Source organism: Ursus arctos, unplaced genomic scaffold (genome assembly GCF_023065955.2).
Source record: "Ursus arctos isolate Adak ecotype North America unplaced genomic scaffold, UrsArc2.0 scaffold_211, whole genome shotgun sequence".
NCBI lineage: Eukaryota > Metazoa > Chordata > Mammalia > Carnivora > Ursidae > Ursus > Ursus arctos.
In genome coordinates this window covers 5,204-25,955 of record NW_026622888.1, presented here as the reverse complement: position 1 = coordinate 25,955, position 20,752 = coordinate 5,204, and the positions used below count along the sequence as shown (strand labels likewise).

Sequence of the window (20,752 nt, the reverse complement as noted above, 5' to 3'; positions counted from 1 at the left end):
TGGCTCCGGTCCAGATAAGGATGAAGACAGAACCTCAGCCCCTGAAGCAAACCCCACACCCTCAGGGATCCCGACACGCCTCAGGGGTGAAGAGTTCCTTTGCTACATGGAGTTGTCTGAGTCCAAAGGATACAGGCAACCCCCAGCATTCATTCTATTTTCTTCATCGATTCCCCAGCCCAAGTCACCAGTGACTCACCAGGTCAAGCTTCCAGAGCCCAGGATGGGCCTCCAGGTAAGCAGCACCCCCCCCCGCCACCCCTGCCCCGGGAAGGCTGACTGGAGGCTCCATTTCCTTTGGGAGCACAATGTGGCACTCCCCAACCTCCTAAAGAACCTACACTCCTTCTCCCTTTCTCCCTCTCACAAAGGCCACCAAACCCTGTGACAGCTCTGAGGCTGTTTCACTTTAACAAATAATTTCTAATATCGGAATGTGGCTCGCAGAAGAGAAAAACATGAACACCCAGAAAGGATTCCTTTACTATTTCAGAAGACTCTTTTCCCATTGTTTAATTAAACTAGGAAATAAAAACGCACAGATAGCTCCTTCCACTAGCAGGTCCGATTCACTTCACCGATCGGAAGTAGAGCAGGAAATAAAAGAGTAACAGATGTTCTGAGGACCCATCACGTCCGTCACCTCAGGTTTGAAACTTCGCACGCATGCAAGGAAAGAAGCACCACCAAACATCTCGGCCTGGCGACTCTGACAGTCTGAATTGGAGTGACAGGGACAGACGATGAGGCTGTGTGTGTTTGGTGAGGCCGGTGGCCCTGAAGAAGGGGCTCGGCCAGCTCTCCACCTGTGCCTCACCTGTCCTCGGCCAGGAACCTGCTCGCAGCCCTCACCTGTCACAACGGTCACACGGGAGACTCACAGCCACCCCTGGAGCTTGCCCTGCCCACACCCTGCTGCAGAATGCACTCAGCTCTCCTCTGGGATCCCTGTCACCTCTACCCAGACCTGGAACTCCCCTGTCTGCTGCAAAGCTCCAGGATTCCCCCTCTTCTTCCAAAATGACACTGGCCCAAGGCTTTCCTGAGAAGGGGAGAAGGCTACCTAATGAATGGTTCACACCTTCTCTCCCCTTCTGTCATATTTCTCTCCACTTACCTGCCTACCTGTGCAAACCGTTCAGTGACGTATCCATGGAACACGAATGTGCTCTGAGATCTCAAGCTTTCATTGCAGCTTTCTCAGGCCTCTGCGTGCAATAACATATCGTATCCCTAGGACAGGGAGTTTTAAAATTATTTACAGAATAATACAGCCCAAATCACATCATGTTTAGTTACTCTTCCTTAGGCAGAACAGTTTCTGTGTAAAAAGCCTTTCCGTAGAGATGACCCTCCAGCAATTTCTTTTTTTTTAATTTTTTAATTATGTTATGTGAGTCACCATACACCACATCATTAGTTTTTGATGGAGTGTTCCATGATTCCTTGTTTACGGCTAACACCCAGGGCTCCGTGCAATACGTGCCCTCCTTAATACCCATCAGTGGCCTATCCCAATCAACCACCACCCTCCCCCTCTGAAGCCCTCAGTTTGTTTCCCAGAGTCCATAGTCTTTTGTGATTCATTCCCCCTTCTGTGAAGCTCCTCATTCATTCTTCCCTTCCTTCTCCTACTGATCTCCCTGCTATTTCTTATGTTCCATAAATGAGTGAAACTGTATGATCATTGCCTTTCTCTGCTTGACTTATGTCACCTTCCAGCAATCTCATAAGGAGGAAACAGAAACTCTGTGGGATAACCTGACTCACCCAGCATCGGGCAAGCAGTTCCAGAACTCCGCCCAGGGCTCCCGACACCAAGCCCCCTGAAGCCACCGGCATGCCTCTATCCAGAGGAATTCCCAGAGACTCTCCTTCTGACTCCACCACCAAAGAAACGACAGAGAGAATATGGCCCTTCAAAATACCGAGATGATACATCTAGTAAAGCTAGATAGTCAAGCTCAACTTTTAAACAGGAAAAGGCTGCTTTGAATAATGTTGAATTTTCCCTCGACCCTCATTGTAACTCTTTGGATGAAAAGACGAATCAGTGATGAAACATCACCTTTGATATATGACAAGGCATCATCCAAATCTGTATCTGACGACAAAAAAGCCACCTAACTCTAAATGGTGGCTTCTCAACCACATCTTAGGCCCAACAGAATAAACACTGTGAGATGAGGAATAAAGTATATCTTAAAAATACACAAAGAGTAAATCTCACCTTCCCTTTCTAATAAAAGAGTGTTTCTAGGAAACAGCTGTTCAAAATCCATTCATAAGCAATAAAGGAACAGGGAAAATGGGATGCCCTGCAACGTTCTCCCTGCTCAGAAACTAAGTACCTCTTTCAGCAAATCCAGAACGCTGACAAGTACTACTTCAGTTTTACTTCATGGCTCAACTAGAGCAAAGAGCAAAGCCCAGGAGATGGTGGGTTAATGAGAGGTTTTACCTCCAGTCCTGACGTGGAGATGCCATTTCCCCAAACGGACCTGCAGCTTTCTCTGAATGCTGGCGTCCTGTGGCAAGAGGCCTCACTGACTCAGATGCAGACGTTTAAAACCTTGGGTCTCGTGGAGCCAGAGAAGTGCTGTCAGCTGGGGAGAAGGCAGCTCCTCGGACCTAAAGCCTGCACAGCTGCTGCCGTTTCTGGGAGAAGGGGAAACACAGACTTGTTTCTTTAAGTAGTAATTATCTTCACAGCCCATTCCCACGGTCCCCGGGAGACAGGGCACACAATACTGAAGCCCCCAAACGGTTCTGGGGCTTCTTACCACCACACCTGTGCCTGAGGGAACAGGGAACACCCTGCTGAACTCGGGGTACTGCTCAAGGTCCGTTACCTGCACTGTGTCAGGGGACAGGGGGCACCCCACTGAAGTTGGGGACTGTGCGGTCCTTACTCTCGCTCTTCCTGGGGAACACGGGAAACCCTGGAATGTCTGCAACCCATCCCACAAAAGCTCTGCTGAGCGGGCGCCCTGGAGTTCCTGGGTCTGGGGCATAAGGCCAGTTGACGGAGACTGGGCAGAAGAGACTTGCAAGGGAAAAAAAACTCACCTGAGTCTCCATGAGGAACTCTCTCCACACGCCCTTCCAGAACCTCACCTCCCACCCGGGGTGCCCCCTACTCCCAGACCCCCACCCCGACACACAGCACGCACTCCCTCAGCCAGGAACTCCACAGGTTGACTCTCTCAGAGCTCCCCTTCTCTGGCTCCCCGGTCTGCGTCCTCGGCTGCTCTGGGTCCGCCCATAGAGACGTAGCTCCTCCCCCACACGGTTGGTTGGGGAGTGTGGTGCTTCCAGCCCCTTGAATGCCGGGCAACCCGCCCCACTGACTCACAACTCTGGGAGCGCAGGGGGTCAAGGAGGCACCTCCTTGGTACAGTGCCCTGCGCAGGCGTGAGTGGGATCGTGGGCAGGGCCCCAAACACACACACACACACACACACACACACACACACACCACGGCCCCTTCCACGGACCCCTCTAGCTGCAGACCACCCTCAGAGCCCTGTCCCTTCCCTTCTGCACCAACCCTCCTTGCAGGGGTGTGCCTGGTTCCTGGCAAGGTCAGCTGCTCTCAGACTGTTCCAGCCTTGGGTTTTAGGAAACGCAATGCTTTCATGCATTTCCAAGGCAATTTTAAGCCCCAGAAGGAATGTTCCAAGTGGGAATAGCTTTGCCTTCTTGTCTCACCCATGGAGTGGATAGTGCTTCTCAGACCTTCAAAGCATCCTTCTAGGATGAGCCCATTTGTGCTGGAATCTATATACACATGCTTGGTTCTACAGGGAAGGGGCCAGAAGGAACAGCCATCCTCCAGTGCTGTCGCAGTTGTGAACCAGGAACATTTATTTTTCACTTAAAAAGAAAACATAGTGTTATTGTCGACACTAAATGAATGAACCTTTTAAAACATCTTAGAGAGAAAGAAAGAGAGTTTTATTCAAACCCAAGTCAGGACAGCTGCCTGGGAGACACAATCTTCACAAAGAAGAGAGTGCTCTGGCGAATGAACATTGGGGGCAGGGTTATATATTTGTTCTGTTTTGTGGGGTTTTTTTTTTGAGAGATGAAAATTAGTCATTTTATTTTCAGCCATCCTTGTATGTTTGCTTTTTGTAGTATAATCTGTTTATTCTATTAGGGACCTTTTCCACCCTTTAACAAGGTAAAGACAATAGAATAGGGTAAGTCCTTCTGACTAATGACATGACTTTCTAGTTAGTAATGCCAGTCATCTTTACTTTCTAATATCACACGTAAGATTACATGCTGAATTTTCTTTCATTATTTTTCCCTTAAAATCACAACTGTGAACGAAACTGTACATTTATTTTTGCCCTTTTCCTCTGTTTCCTCTTTCTGATGCTGAGAACTTGTTTGCTAGCTAGTCTTCATGTCTTGGAATTTTCCACCAAAAGTTAAGGGTGAAAGGATTCCTGTGATTCAGCATCGTCTTTATCATTTATTGAATTCCACACGTTGAGAGGCTGCAGGGACCCGGGATGTGGTAACAGATCAGCAGTGTATGCTTTGGAAGCCTCCTGCCCGCATCGCCATTCCACTTCCAGCACTTGTTAGTAGTGTCACTCTGGAAAGCAAGTTCTAGCTCTAGGCTTGAGCCTTTTCATCTGACATCTGGGAATAAGAACTGTACCAACCTCACAAGATGACTTTCTTAAATGAGGTAATCCTTGTAACTCGTTCAGCATTGGCCTGGTACACAGTAGGCACACAAAACATGTTGGCCCTTATTACAGGGAATTGCTGGGTATTTAAGAAATATCTCTCAAGTGTGGAAGATAGGAGGATTCTACATTAGGAAAGCCCTAGAAGACACACACACACACACACACACACACACACACACACACACACAAACACACATTCATGCACATGCACACTTTGGCTTTATTCCTTTTCTTTTTTATTTTTAAGATTTATTTATTTAAGGGAGAGAGAGAAAGAGGAGGGGCAGAGGGAGACAGAGACAGAAATCTCCAGCAGACTCCCCGCTGAGCACAGAGCCCTAGATGGGGTGATCCCATGACCTGAGATCATGACCTGAGCCAAAATCAGGAGTCAGCCCCTTAACCAATGGAGCCACCAGCCCCCCCCCCCAGCCTCACCTCTCTTCAATTAAGGTTCTATGTTAGTATTATGCATGCACATGTGCACTTCTGTACGTATAGGAACAGGTTAGGCTTGTGCTATTCTCACCTGCAGAAAGTGATTCTCTGGATCCCAAAAATAAAATGGAAAATTCAGCTAGATATCCATGAAACATTTAAGCCATGTATTGATCTCCTAGGTCAGGGCAGATAATTTCTACCCCTTTGAAGGTAGGTATATAAGTGGAAGTGTATTTCAAATAACTGACACAACTAGCTGAAAGGACTCTCTTCAACATCATCTATGGAATATCTGCCAGTAAATGCGGAGGTTGATTCCAAACGAATGTGGAAAAAAGAATCCGCAATGTGGCAACACATGACCTGACACAGGTAGCACGTTTCTCAGTAATATAGAGTATAAATTACAGGGGATTAAAATTTGCAACAATTCTCTGGAAACCTGAATCAACTTACTCGCTAATGCAGAACTGACTATATCTCTTTCTTCACATTCTCCTAAGCAGGCTGATCTCATTATTGGACAATTATGCATCTAGCGGGGGTCACGGAAGCCGTGGGGGCACCCCGAACGGGCTCGTTAGGCCCCGAATCGGCTCGGGAACCGCCCCCGCGCCAAGATGGCCGCCCCCGGGATCCAAGATGGCGGCCGGCGGGGCACTTCCGGTCCGGCGGGGGTCACGTGACCCCCCCAGGGGCCACTTCCGGTTCGGGGGGAGGTCACGTGACCCCCCCGCCGCCCTGGGGACCGGCGGGGGCGCCCCAGGGCCTCCCGAACAGGCTCGTTAGGCCCCGAATCGGCTCGGGAACCGCCCCCGCGCCAAGATGGCCGCCCCCGGGATCCAAGATGGCGGCCGGCGGGGCACTTCCGGTCCGGCGGGGGTCACGTGACCCCCCCAGGGGCCACTTCCGGTTCGGGGGAGGTCACGTAACCCCCCCGCCGCCCTGGGGACCGGCGGGGGCGCCCCAGGGGCCCCCGAACGGGCTCGTTAGGCCCCGAATCGGCTCGGGAACCGCCCCCGCGCCAAGATGGCCGCCCCCGGGATCCAAGATGGCGGCCGGCGGGGCACTTCCGGTCCGGCGGGGGTCACGTGACCCCCCCAGGGGCCACTTCCGGTTCGGGGGAGGTCACGTGACCCCCCCGCCGCCCTGGGGACCGGCGGGGGCGCCCCAGGGGCCCCCGAACGGGCTCGTTAGGCCCCGAATCGGCTCGGGAACCGCCCCCGCGCCAAGATGGCCGCCCCCGGGATCCAAGATGGCGGCCGGCGGGGCACTTCCGGTCCGGCGGGGGTCACGTGACCCCCCCAGGGGCCCCTTCCGGTTCGGGGGGAGGTCACGTGACAACCCCGTCGCCCTGGGGACCGGCGGGGGCGCCCCAGGGGCCCACGAACGGGCTCGTTAGGCCCCGAATCGGCTCGGGAACCGCCCCCGCGCCAAGATGGCCGCCCCCGGGATCCAAGATGGCGGCCGGCGGGGCACTTCCGGTCCGGCGGGGGTCACGTGACCCCCCCAGGGGCCCCTTCCGGTTCGGGGGGAGGTCACGTGACAACCCCGTCGCCCTGGGGACCGGCGGGGGGCGCCCCAGGGCCTCCCGAACGGGCTCGTTAGGCCCCGAATCGGCTCGGGAACCGCCCCCGCGCCAAGATGGCCGCCCCCGGGATCGAAGATGGCGGCCGGCGGGGCACTTCCGGTCCGGCGGGGGTCACGTGACCCCCCCAGGGGCCACTTCCGGTTCGGGGGGAGGTCACGTGACACCCCCGCCGCCCTGGGGACCGGCGGGGGCGCCCCAGGGCCTCCCGAACGGGCTCGTTAGGCCCCGAATCGGCTCGGGAACCGCCCCCGCGCCAAGATGGCCGCCCCCGGGATCCATGATGGCGGCCGGCGGGGCACTTCCGGTCCGGCGGGGGTCACGTGACCCCCCCAGGGGCCACTTCCGGTTCGGGGGAGGTCACGTGACCCCCCCGCCGCCCTGGGGACCGGCGGGGGCGCCCCAGGGGCCCCCGAACGGGCTCTTTAGGCCCCGAATCGGCTCGTGAACCGGCCCCACGCCAAGATGGCCGCCCCCGGGATCCAAGATGGCGGCCGGTGGGGCACTTCCGGTCCGGCGGGGGTCACGTGACCCCCCCAGGGGCCACTTCCGGTTCGGGGGGAGGTCACGTGACCCCCCCGCTGCTCTGGGGACCGGCGGGGGCGCCCCAGGGCCTCCCGAACGGGCTCGTTAGGCCCCGAATCGGCTCGGGAACCGACCCCGCGCCAAGATGGCCGCCCCCGGGATCCAAGATGGCGGCCGGCGGGGCACTTCCGGTCCGGCGGGGGTCACGTGACCCCCCCAGGGGCCACTTCCGGTTCGGGGGAAGGTCACGTGACCCCCCCGCCGCCCTGTGGACCGGCGGGGGCGCCCCAGGGCCTCCCGAACGGGCTCGTTAGGCCCCGAATCGGCTCGGGAACCGCCCCCGCGCCAAGATGGCCGCCCCCGGGATCCAAGATGGCGGCCGGCGGGGCACTTCCGGTCCGGCGGGGGTCACGTGACCCCCCCAGGGGCCACTTCTGGTTCGGGGGAGGTCACGTGACCCCCCCGCGGCCCTGGGGACCGGCGGGGGCGCCCCAGGGGCCCCCGAACGGGCTCGTTAGGCCCCGAATCGGCTCGGGAACCGCCCCCGCGCCAAGATGGCCGCCCCCGGGATCCAAGATGGCGGCCGGCGGGGCACTTCCGGTCCGGCGGGGGTCACGTGACCCCCCCAGGGGCCACTTCCGTTTCAGGGGTGGTCAAGTGACCCCCCCGGCGCCCTGGGGACCGGCGGGGGCGCCCCAGGGGCCCCCGAACGGGCTCGTTAGGCCCCGAATCGGCTCAGGAACCGCCCCCGCGCCAAGATGGCCGCCCCCGGGATCCAAGATGGCGGCCGGCGGGGCACTTCCGGTCCGGCGGGGGTCACGTGACCCCCCCAGGGGCCACTTCCGGTTCGGGGGGAGGTCACGTGACCCCCCCGCCGCCCTGGGGACCGGCGGGGGCGCCCCAGGGGCCTCCGGAACGGGCTCGTTAGGCCCCGTTCGGCTCGGGAACCGCCTCCGCGCCAAGATGGCCGCCCCCGGGATCCAAGATGGCGGCCGGCGGGGCACTTCCGGTCCGGCGGGGGTCACGTGACCCCCCCAGGGGCCACTTCCGGTTCGGGGGAGGTCACGTGACCCCCCCGCCGCCCTGGGGACCGGCGGGGGCGCCCCAGGGGCCCCCGAACGGGCTCGTTAGGCCCCGAATCGGCTCGGGAACCGCCCCCGCGCCAACATGGCCGCCCCCGGGATCCAAGATGGCGGCCGACGGGGCACTTCCGGTCCGGCGGGGGTCACGTGACCCCCCCAGGGTCCACTTCCGGTTCGGGGGAGGTCACGTGACCCCCCGCCGCCCTGGGGACCGGCGGGGGCGCCCCAGGGGCCCCCGAACGGGCTCGTTAGGCCCCGAATCGGCTCGGGAACCGCCCCCGCGCCAAGATGGCCGCCCCCGGGATCCAAGATGGCGGCCGGCGGGGCACTTCCGGTCCGGCGGGGGTCACGTGACCCCCCCAGGGGCCACTTCCGGTTCGGGGGAGGTCACGTGACCCCCCCGCCGCCCTGGGGACCGGCGGGGGCGCCCCAGGGGCCCCCGAACGGGCTCGTTAGGCCCCGAATCGGCTCGGGAACCGCCCCCGCGCCAAGATGGCCGCCCCCGGGATCCAAGATGGCGGCCGGCGGGGCACTTCCGGTCCGGCGGGGGTCACGTGACCCCCCCAGGGGCCACCTCCGGTTCGGGGGGAGGTCACGTGACCCCCCCGCCGCCCTGGGGACCGGCGGGGGCGCCCCAGGGCCTCCCGAACGGGCTCGTTAGGCCCCGAATCGGCTCGGGAACCGCCCCCGCGCCAAGATGGCCGCCCCCGGGATCCAAGATGGCGGCCGGCGGGGCACTTCCGGTCCGGCGGGGGTCACGTGACCCCCACAGGGGCCACTTCCGGTTCGGGGGTGGTCAAGTGACCCCCCCGCCGCCATGGGGACCGGCGGGGGCGCCCCAGGGGCCCCCGAACGGGCTCGTTAGGCCCCGAATCGGCTCGGAAACCGCCCCCGCGCCAAGATGGCCGCCCCCGGGATCCAAGATGGCGGCCGGCGGGGCACTTCCGGTCCGGCGGGGGTCACGTGACCCCCCCAGGGGCCCCTTCCGGTTCGGGGGGAGGTCACGTGACAACCCCGTCGCCCTGGTGACCGGCGGGGGCGCCCCAGGGGCCCCCGAACGGGCTCGTTAGGCCCCGAATCGGCTCGGGAACCGCCCCCGCGCCAAGATGGCCGCCCCCGGGATCCAAGATGGCGGCCGGCGGGGCACTTCCGGTCCGGCGGGGGTCACGTGACCCCCCCAGGGGCCCCTTCCGGTTCGGGGGGAGGTCACGTGACAACCCCGTCGCCCTGGTGACCGGCGGGGGCGCCCCAGGGGCCCCCGAACGGGCTCGTTAGGCCCCGAATCGGCTCGGGAACCGGACCCGCGCCAAGATGGCCGCCCCCGGGATCGAAGATGGCGGCCGGCGGGGCACTTCCGGTCCGGCGGGGGTCACGTGACCCCCCCAGGGGCCCCTTCCGGTTCGGGGGGAGGTCACGTGACAACCCCGTCGCCCTGGGGACCGGCGGGGGCGCCCCAGGGGCCCCCGAACGGGCTCGTTAGGCCCCGAATCGGCTCGGGAACTGCCCCCGCGCCAAGATGGCCGCCCCCGGGATCCAAGATGGCGGCCGGCGGGGCACTTCCGGTCCGGCGGGGGTCACGTGACCCCCCCGCCGCCCTGGGGACCGGCGGGGGCGCCCCAGGGCCTCCGGAACGGGCTCGTTAGGCCCCGAATCGGCTCGGGAACCGCCCCCGCGCCAAGATGGCCGCCCCCGGGATCCAAGATGGCGGCCGGCGGGGCACTTCCGGTCCGGCGGGGGTCACGTGACCCCCCCAGGGGCCACTTCCGGTTCGGGGGGAGGTCACGTGACCCCCCCGCCGCCCTGGGGACCGGCGGGGGCGCCCCAGGGCCTCCCGAACGGGCTCGTTAGGCCCCGAATCGGCTCGGGAACCGCCCCCCGCGCCAAGATGGCCGCCCCCGGGATCCAAGATGGCGGCCGGCGGGGCACTTCCGGTCCGGCGGGGGTCACGTGACCCCCCCAGGGGCCACTTCCGGTTCGGGGGGAGGTCACGTGACCCCCCCGCTGCTCTGGGGACCGGCGGGGGCGCCCCAGGGCCTCCCGAACGGGCTCGTTAGGCCCCGAATCGGCTCGGGAACCGCCCCCGCGCCAAGATGGCCGCCCCCGGGATCCAAGATGGCGGCCGGCGGGGCACTTCCGGTCCGGCGGGGGTCACGTGACCCCCCCAGGGGCCCCTTCCGGTTCGGGGGAGGTCACGTGACCCCCCGCCGCCCTGGGGACCGGCGGGGGCGCCCCAGGGCCTCCCGAACGGGCTCGTTAGGCCCCGAATCGGCTCGGGAACCGCCCCCGCGCCAAGATGGCCGCCCCCGGGATCCAAGATGGCGGCCGGCGGGGCACTTCCGGTCCGGCGGGGGTCACGTGACCCCCCCAGGGGCCCCTTCCGGTTCGGGGGGAGGTCACGTGACCCCCCCGCCGCCCTGGGGACCGGCGGGGGCGCCCCAGGGCCTCCCGAACGGGCTCGTTAGGCCCCGAATCGGCTCGGGAACCGCCCCCGCGCCAAGATGGCCGCCCCCGGGATCCAAGATGGCGGCCGGCGGGGCACTTCCGGTCCGGCGGGGGTCACGTGACCCCCCCAGGGGCCCCTTCCGGTTTGGGAGGAGGTCACGTGACAACCCCGTCGCCCTGGGGACCGGCGGGGGCGCCCCAGGGGCCCCCGAACGGGCTCGTTAGGCCCCGAATCGCCTCGGGAACCGCCCCCACGCCAAGATGGCCGCCCCCGGGATCCAAGATGGCGGCCGGCGGGGCACTTCCGGTCCGGCGGGGGTCACGTGACCCCCCCAGGGACCACTTCCGGTTCGGGGGGAGGTCACGTGACCCCCCCGCCGCCCTGGGGACCGGCGGGGGCGCCCCAGGGCCTCCCGAACGGGCTCGTTAGGCCCCGAATCGGCTCGGGAACCGCCCCCCGCGCCAAGATGGCCGCCCCCGGGATCCAAGATGGCGGCCGGCGGGGCACTTCCGGTCCGGCGGGGGTCACGTGACCCCCCCAGGGGCCACTTCCGGTTCGGGGGGAGGTCACGTGACCCCCCCGGCGCCCTAGGGACCGGCGGGGGCGCCCCAGGGCCTCCGGAACGGGCTCGTTAGGCCCCGAATCGGCTCGGGAACCGCCCCCGCGCCAAGATGGCCGCCCCCGGGATCCAAGATGGCGGCCGGCGGGGCACTTCCGGTCCGGCGGGGGTCACGTGACCCCCCCAGGGGCCACTTCCGTTTCGGGGGTGGTCAAGTGACCCCCCCGGCGCCCTGGGGACCGGCGGGGGCGCCCCAGGGGCCCCCGAACGGGCTCGTTAGGCCCCGAATCGGCTCGGGAACCGCCCCCGCGCCAAGATGGCCGCCCCCGGGATCCAAGATGGCGGCCGGCGGGGCACTTCCGGTCCGGCGGGGGTCACGTGACCCCCCCAGGGGCCACTTCCGGTTCGGGGGGAGGTCACGTGACCCCCCCGCCGCCCTAGGGACCGGCGGGGGAGCCCCAGGGCCTCCGGAACGGGCTCGTTAGGCCCCGAATCGGCTCGGGAACCGCCCCCGCGCCAAGATGGCCGCCCCCGGGATCCAAGATGGCGGCCGACGGGGCACTTCCGGTCCGGCAGGGGTCACGTGACCCCCCCAGGGGCCACTTCCGGTTCGGGGGGAGGTCACGTGACCCCCCAGCCGCCCTAGGGACCGGCGGGGGAGCCTCAGGGCCTCCGGAACGGGCTCGTTAGGCCCCGAATCGGCTCGGGAACCGCCCCCGCGCCAAGATGGCCGCCCCCGGGATCCAAGATGGCGGCCGGCGGGGCACTTCCGGTCCGGCAGGGGTCACGTGACCCCCCCAGGGGCCACTTCCGGTTCGGGGGGAGGTCACGTGACCCCCCAGCCGCCCTAGGGACCGGCGGGGGAGCCCCAGGGCCTCCGGAACGGGCTCGTTAGACCCCGAATCGGCTCGGGAACCGCCCCCGCGCCAAGATGGCCGCCCCCGGGATCCAAGATGGCGGCCGGCGGGGCACTTCCGGTCCGGCGGGGGTCACGTGACCCCCCCAGGGGCCACTACCGGTTCGGGGGGAGGTCACGTGACCCCCCCGCCGCCCTGGGGACAGGCGGGGGCGCCCCAGGGCCTCCCGAACGGGCTCGTTAGGCCCCGAATCGGCTCGGGAACCGCCCCCCGCGCCAAGATGGCCGCCCCCGGGATCCAAGATGGCGGCCGGCGGGGCACTTCCGGTCCGGCGGGGGTCACGTGACCCCCCCAGGGGCCACTACCGGTTCGGGGGGAGGTCACGTGACCCCCCCGCCGCCCTGGGGACCGGCGGGGGCGCCCCAGGGCCTCCCGAACGGGCTCGTTAGGCCCCGAATCGGCTCGGGAACCGCCCCCGCGCCAAGATGGCCGCCCCCGGGATCCAAGATGGCGGCCGGCGGGGCACTTCCGGTCCGGCGGGGGTCACGTGACCCCCCCAGGGGCCACTTCCGGTTCGGGGGAAGGTCACGTGACCCCCCCGCCGCCCTGGGGACCGGCGGGGGCGCCCCAGGGCCTCCCGAACGGGCTCGTTAGGCCCCGAATTGGCTCGGGAACCGCCCCCGCGTCAGGATGGCCGCCCCCGGGATCCAAGATGGCGGCCGGCGGGGCACTTCCGGTCCGGCGGGGGTCACGTGACCCCCCCAGGGGCCACTTCCGGTTCGGGGGAGGTCACGTGACCCCCCCGCCGCCCTGGGGACCGGCGGGGGCGCCCCAGGGGCCCCCGAACGGGCTCGTTAGGCCCCGAATCGGCTCGGGAACCACCCCCGCGCCAAGATGGCCGCCCCCGGGATCCAAGATGGCGGCCGGAGGGGCACTTCCGGTCCGGCGGGGGTCACGTGACCCCCCCAGGGGCCACTTCCGGTTCGGGGGGAGGTCACGTGACCCCCCCGCCGCCCTGGGGACCGGCGGGGGCGCCCCAGGGCCTCCCGAACGGGCTCGTTAGGCCCCGAATCGGCTCGGGAACCGCCCCCGCGCCAAGATGGCCGCCCCCGGGATCCAAGATGGCGGCCGGAGGGGCACTTCCGGTCCGGCGGGGGTCACGTGACCCCCCCAGGGGCCACTTCCGGTTCGGGGGGAGGTCACGTGACCCCCCCGCCGCCGTGGGGACCGGCGGGGGCGCCCCAGGGCCTCCCGAACGGGCTCGTTAGGCACCGAATCGGCTCGGGAACCGCCCCCGCGCCAAGATGGCCGCCCCCGGGATCCAAGATGGCGGCCGGCGGGGCACTTCCGGTCCAGCGGGGGTCACGTGACCCCCCCAGGGGCCCCTTAAGGTTCGGGGGTAGGTCACGTGACCACCCGCCGCCGTGGGGACCGGCGGGGGCGCCCCAGGGCCTCCCGAACGGGCTCGTTAGGCACCGAATCGGCTCGGGAACCGCCCCCGCGCCAAGATGGCCGCCCCCGGGATCCAAGATGGCGGCCGGCGGGGCACTTCCGGTCCGGCGGGGGTCACGTGACCCCCCCAGGGGCCCCTTCCGGTTCGGGGGGAGGTCACGTGACAACCCCGTCGCCCTGGAGACCGGCGGGGGCGCCCCAGGGGCCCCCGAACGGGCTCGTTAGGCCCCGAATCGGCTCGGGAACCGCCCCCGCGCCAAGATGGCCGCCCCCGGGATCCATGATGGCGGCCGGCGGGGCACTTCCGGTCCGGCGGGGGTCACGTGACCCCCACAGGGGCCACTTCCGGTTCGGGGGGAGATCACGTGACCCCCCCGCCGCTCTGGGGACCGGCGGGGGCGCCCCAGGGCCTCCCGAACGGGCTCGTTAGGCCCCGAATCGGCTCGGGAACCGCCCCCGCGCCAAGATGTCCGCCCCCGGGATCCAAGATGGCGGCCGGCGGGGCACTTCCGGTCCGGCGGGGGTCACGTGACCCCCCCAGGGGCCACTTCCGGTTCGGGGGAGGTCACGTGACCCCCCGCCGCCCTGGGGACCGGCGGGGGCGCCCCAGGGCCTCTCGAACGGGCTCGTTAGGCCCCGAATCGGCTCGGGAACCGCCCCCGCGCCAACATGGCCGCCCCCGGGATCCAAGATGGCGGCCGGCGGGGCACTTCCGGTCCGGCGGGGGTCACGTGACCCCCCCAGGGGCCACTTCCGGTTCGGGGGTGGTCAAGTGACCCCCCCGCCGCCATGGGGACCGGCGGGGGCGCCCCAGGGGCCCCCGAACGGGCTCGTTAGGCCCCGAATCGGCTCGGGAACCACCCCCGCGCCAAGATGGCCGCCCCCGGGATCCAAGATGGCGGCCGGCGGGGCACTTCCGGTCCGGCGGGGGTCACGTGACCCCCCCAGGGGCCACTTCCGGTTCGGGGGAGGTCACGTGACCCCCCCGCCGCCCTGGGGACCGGCAGGGGCGCCCCAGGGGCCCCCGAACGGGCTCGTTAGGCCCCGAATCGGCTCGGGAACCACCCCCGCGCCAAGATGGCCGCCCCCGGGATCCAAGATGGCGGCCGGCGGGGCACTTCCGGTCCGGCGGGGGTCACGTGACCCCCCCAGGGGCCACTTCCGGTTCGGGGGGACGTCACGTGACCCCCCCGCCGCCCTGGGGACAGGCGGGGGCGCCCCAGGGCCTCCCGAACGGGCTCGTTAGGCCCCGAATCGGCTCCGGAACCGCCCCCGCGCCAAGATGGCCGCCCCCGGGATCCAAGATGGCGGCCGGCGGGGCACTTCCGGTCCGGCGGGGGTCACGTGACCCCCCCAGGGGCCACTTCCGGTTCGGGGGGAGGTCACGTGACCCCCCCGCCGCCCTAGGGACCGGCGGGGGCGCCCCAGGGCCTCCGGAACGGGCTCGTTAGGCCCCGAATCGGCTCGGGAACCGCCCCCGCGCCAAGATGGCCGCCCCCGGGATCCAAGATGGCGGCCGGCGGGGCACTTCCGGTCCGGCGGGGGTCACGTGACCCCCCCAGGGGCCACTTCCGTTTCGGGGGTGGTCAAGTGACCCCCCCGGCGCCCTGGGGACCGGCGGGGGCGCCCCAGGGGCCCCCGAACGGGCTCGTTAGGCCCCGAATCGGCTCGGGAACCGCCCCCCGCGCCAAGATGGCCGCCCCCGGGATCCAAGATGGCGGCCGGCGGGGCACTTCCGGTCCGGCGGGGGTCACGTGACCCCCCCAGGGGCCACTTCCGGTTCGGGGGGAGGTCACGTGACCCCCCCGCCGCCCTGGGGACCGGCGGGGGCGCCCCAGGGGCCCCCGAACGGCCCCGTTAGGCATCGAATCAAGATGGCGTTCTGGGATCGAGCCCCCCAGGTTCCTCTTCTGGAACTCTGCTACTTCCTCTCCCATTCCACCTGCTTGTGTTGTGTCTCTCGCGCGTTGTCTCTATCTCTGTCAAATGAATAAAGAAAATCTTTTAATTCGCGGAGATTTTGTGCATATTTCCTTCCAGTGATCGTATACACGTGGCCAATATAGACAGAAAAAGTTTTTCAACATCACTAATCATCCTCAAGGAGACATAAGTCAAAACCACAATCGGCTATCATCTCACATGTGTTGCAACGGCATCGTCCCAGAGAGAGACACCCGGTGTGGTCGGGGGTGTGCAGACAATGGGAACCTGTGCACTGTTGGTGGGAATGGAAATGGTGCGGTCACTGTGACAAACGGTATGGAGGTTCCTGAAAAATAAATACAACTACCACACGACCCAGTAATGGCTCTACTGAGTATTGATTTGGAGAGCACAAAAACAGTACCCCAAAAAGACAGATGGACTCCCATGGTCACTGCAGCATTATTCCCAATAAACACACATAGAAACATAGACCTTGGGAGCCTTCTACTAAGTAACTCAGACACAGAAAGACAAATACCAGATGCTCTCATGATCATTCCACGTGGAATAAACAAATACTGAATGCACAGACAGGGAGAAGAGATGGGTGGCTGCCCGATGCGGGGAACGGGGGGGGGGGGGCGGGTGAAGGTGGTCAAAGATGCAGTGTCTGAGTGAAAAAATCCGATAGTCATGGAATGTTCTGTGCAGCATGGTGACTAAAGCTAACCCGGCAGGATGGGGTACAGGTTCCCCTGCTCTTTGAAAGTACAGTGCTCCTAGGAAACGTTTCACAGCAGAAATGGTGTAAAGAAGGAATGACCATTAATTTATATGGAAAAATGAGTGAGCACGCTCAGACTCCAAAAATGACTTCTCTTTGGCTTTTCCTAGGCCTCGGGACACAACTCCTAACGGATGCTGAAAATAAATGGAGATAAAGCACAGCAGACGCTCACAGACACAATTCAAAGTGCCGGTGGCTGGACGCAGACAGCGGTTCCCAGGAAGCGGTGGTTAGGCTGCACGCTGCCTCTGTCGTGCTCCTCCCCAAAACAGATGCTCGCTGTTCGACTTTTTTCATAAGAGGAAAATCCTCTTCCGGTTTCTTCCCATTAGTGAAACCAGGTAATAACGGAGATCTTTTCAAAAAGCCAAGTGTCTTCCCATGAACTTTTAAAAAATGGGGGATACTTGTACTTGAACGTTGCTGAGGGAGGACACGTGAAAGGTTCTCCCGGACACAAACCTCAGCAGATCCACCGGGAGAGGCACCTTCCTCAGCATGCGGCACACGGACTACCTCCTACCCCCAGAAACCTTCTCCTTCCCTCGCTCGGGACAGCCCGCAACAGCTGGGAGTTACCCCAGGTCCTCCTTTCTCCCATCCCCGATATCTAAGCCGTCGGCAAATCCGGTGAGCTCCGTCTTCAAGACGTACCCACCATAGGACTAACCGCTCCTTCCGAGGCCACCTGTCTGGTCCACACTGGAGCCCATCTCTTGCCTGAGTTCCTGGAAAAGCGTCATCATTGACCTCCCTTGCCCATCTTCAACCCTCTGTCATCTGTTCTCAACCCTGAAGCCAGGATGGCCCAGTGAGACAGGGTCCCATGGGGTCACGGGCCTGCAATGACTTTCTGTTACACTCTGTCACCTCCCTGAGGTCATGTCCTAAGCTGTCTGCCGTGGCCACGGGGCCTTCTTGCTGCTCCTGCGCACACCTGGTATACTCCTGCCTGGGGCCTTTGCACATGCTTTCCCTTCAGTTTACAATGCTCTCGATGTGATCTCACTCACCTTCTTTAGATCTTGACTCAAGTATCACCCTCCTAGTGAAGTACCACCTGGCCCCTATATGAATAGCGAACACCACCCCCACCTCCCCTTCAGCACCCCCAGCCCCGTCTCCTGCTTTCTATTTCCATAGCACTTAGAGTCTCCACTCCATCTCGGCAGGGAAGAAACTGAGGCACCAACCGATGGCTTCACCACCGACCCCCGCCCTGTGTCGTGCTCCAAATCCCTAGGGGAAAAGGTGCCCCAGGGCTCCTGCACAGCCCGGATGCCCGGGACAAGGGGTCCACCCACCTCCTGCACCCCAAACACCATCAGGAAAGGGAGCCGCGTGAGGAATCCACCTGCACACGAAACCTGAAACCAGACACCTTCCTCGATGACAGGTGAGCACACACGCTTCCTCCCCTTGCCGGAGGTGCTCACCCGAGAAAGCTGAGCAGAGACGCGTCCCAGGGTCCAAATCTCCCTCTGGCCAAGGTCCTGGGAAACAGACATCTGATCCGACCACCCTGCCAGCCTGGGACCCGCTCGGTGAGTCCTAAGACCCAGAGACTTCTTTGCACTCCGGCTCAATCCTTGTCACGGAGAAGCAAACTCCAGCCTCACAAACGTGCTCATCGGTAGCTCTGGAATTCCCTGGGTTGTATCCACACTGGCCCACACAGGGGTTCCATGCAGACCACTCTGCAAATGCCCTAGGGTTGCACTTTCAAGCTGCCCTTAGAAAGGCAGAAACTGGCCCGATCAGGCAGACCAGCCAAGTGACTCGATGTGCTGCAAACTCAGACAACATCCTCCCCGAACACCAACGCTTCTGAGTCCAAGCTTCCGACCTTCGCTCACTGGGCACCGAGCACCATGTCAACATGAACACCGCTCTTTCCATTCACTGGCCTCCCAGTCCTTCCAATCAGAAACCAAGCTCCAGACACCACGCTATTTTCCCTTCAGAGAGAGGTCAACTGATGGAATAAAACACTCCCTGTGCACAGCACACTTCTATCCACATAGAATTCCTTGATCTTCCTCATTTGGGCAGCCCTACAAGACCCACACCAGTGAGAGACACCACAAGTTCAATCATCACGTATATATTTGACCTTGTGTTGTTCCTTGCAGTATTTTTATCTCAAAGTCAATGTCTCTATTGCTTTGTTAAAATACTAATACTAATAATGATAATGATGATGATGACATGGTCACCTAAGGGTCTGGATCTCCATAGCCAGACAACATGGCTCCGGTCCAGATAAGGATGAAGACAGAACCTCAGCCCCTGAAGCAAACCCCACACCCTCAGGGATCCCGACACGCCTCAGGGGTGAAGAGTTCCTTTGCTACATGGAGTTGTCTGAGTCCAAAGGATACAGGCAACCCCCAGCATTCATTCTATTTTCTTCATCGATTCCCCAGCCCAAGTCACCAGTGACTCACCAGGTCAAGCTTCCAGAGCCCAGGATGGGCCTCCAGGTAAGCAGCACCCCCCCCCGCCACCCCTGCCCCGGGAAGGCTGACTGGAGGCTCCATTTCCTTTGGGAGCACAATGTGGCACTCCCCAACCTCCTAAAGAACCTACACTCCTTCTCCCTTTCTCCCTCTCACAAAGGCCACCAAACCCTGTGACAGCTCTGAGGCTGTTTCACTTTAACAAATAATTTCTAATATCGGAATGTGGCTCGCAGAAGAGAAAAACATGAACACCCAGAAAGGATTCCTTTACTATTTCAGAAGACTCTTTTCCCATTGTTTAATTAAACTAGGAAATAAAAACGCACAGATAGCTCCTTCCACTAGCAGGTCCGATTCACTTCACCGATCGGAAGTAGAGCAGGAAATAAAAGAGTAACAGATGTTCTGAGGACCCATCACGTCCGTCACCTCAGGTTTGAAACTTCGCACGCATGCAAGGAAAGAAGCACCACCAAACATCTCGGCCTGGCGACTCTGACAGTCTGAATTGGAGTGACAGGGACAGACGATGAGGCTGTGTGTGTTTGGTGAGGCCGGTGGCCCTGAAGAAGGGGCTCGGCCAGCTCTCCACCTGTGCCTCACCTGTCCTCGGCCAGGAACCTGCTCGCAGCCCTCACCTGTCACAACGGTCACACGGGAGACTCACAGCCACCCCTGGAGCTTGCCCTGCCCACACCCTGCTGCAGAATGCACTCAGCTCTCCTCTGGGATCCCTGTCACCTCTACCCAGACCTGGAACTCCCCTGTCTGCTGCAAAGCTCCAGGATTCCCCCTCTTCTTCCAAAATGACACTGGCCCAAGGCTTTCCTGAGAAGGGGAGAAGGCTACCTAATGAATGGTTCACACCTTCTCTCCCCTTCTGTCATATTTCTCTCCACTTACCTGCCTACCTGTGCAAACCGTTCAGTGACGTATCCATGGAACACGAATGTGCTCTGAGATCTCAAGCTTTCATTGCAGCTTTCTCAGGCCTCTGCGTGCAATAACATATCGTATCCCTAGGACAGGGAGTTTTAAAATTATTTACAGAATAATACAGCCCAAATCACATCATGTTTAGTTACTCTTCCTTAGGCAGAACAGTTTCTGTGTAAAAAGCCTTTCCGTAGAGATGACCCTCCAGCAATTTCTTTTTTTTTAATTTTTTAATTATGTTATGTGAGTCACCATACACCACATCATTAGTTTTTGATGGAGTGTTCCATGATTCCTTGTTTACGGCTAACACCCAGGGCTCCGTGCAATACGTGCCCTCCTTAATACCCATCAGTGGCCTATCCCAATCAACCACCACCCTCCCCCTCTGAAGCCCTCAGTTTGTTTCCCAGAGTCCATAGTCTTTTGTGATTCATTCCCCCTTCTGTGAAGCTCCTCATTCATTCTTCCCTTCCTTCTCCTACTGATCTCCCTGCTATTTCTTATGTTCCATAAATGAGTGAAACTGTATGATCATTGCCTTTCTCTGCTTGACTTATGTCACCTTCCAGCAATCTCATAAGGAGGAAACAGAAACTCTGTGGGATAACCTGACTCACCCAGCATCGGGCAAGCAGTTCCAGAACTCCGCCCAGGGCTCCCGACACCAAGCCCCCTGAAGCCACCGGCATGCCTCTATCCAGAGGAATTCCCAGAGACTCTCCTTCTGACTCCACCACCAAAGAAACGACAGAGAGAATATGGCCCTTCAAAATACCGAGATGATACATCTAGTAAAGCTAGATAGTCAAGCTCAACTTTTAAACAGGAAAAGGCTGCTTTGAATAATGTTGAATTTTCCCTCGACCCTCATTGTAACTCTTTGGATGAAAAGACGAATCAGTGATGAAACATCACCTTTGATATATGACAAGGCATCATCCAAATCTGTATCTGACGACAAAAAAGCCACCTAACTCTA

General features: G+C 62.4%; 1 long non-coding RNA gene across 1 annotated transcript; it reads right to left on the bottom strand.

Moving 5' to 3' along the window:
• Nucleotides 1–2,240: 2,240 nt before the first annotated feature.
• Nucleotides 2,241–19,846, bottom strand: LOC130544512 (uncharacterized). Its single transcript, XR_008960837.1, has 3 exons — nt 19,738–19,846; nt 3,712–3,876; nt 2,241–2,658 (listed from the first exon to the last, which is right to left on the bottom strand). It is a non-coding gene; the product is annotated as an uncharacterized LOC130544512 (long non-coding RNA).
• Between the last annotated feature and the right edge of the window lie 906 nt (nt 19,847–20,752).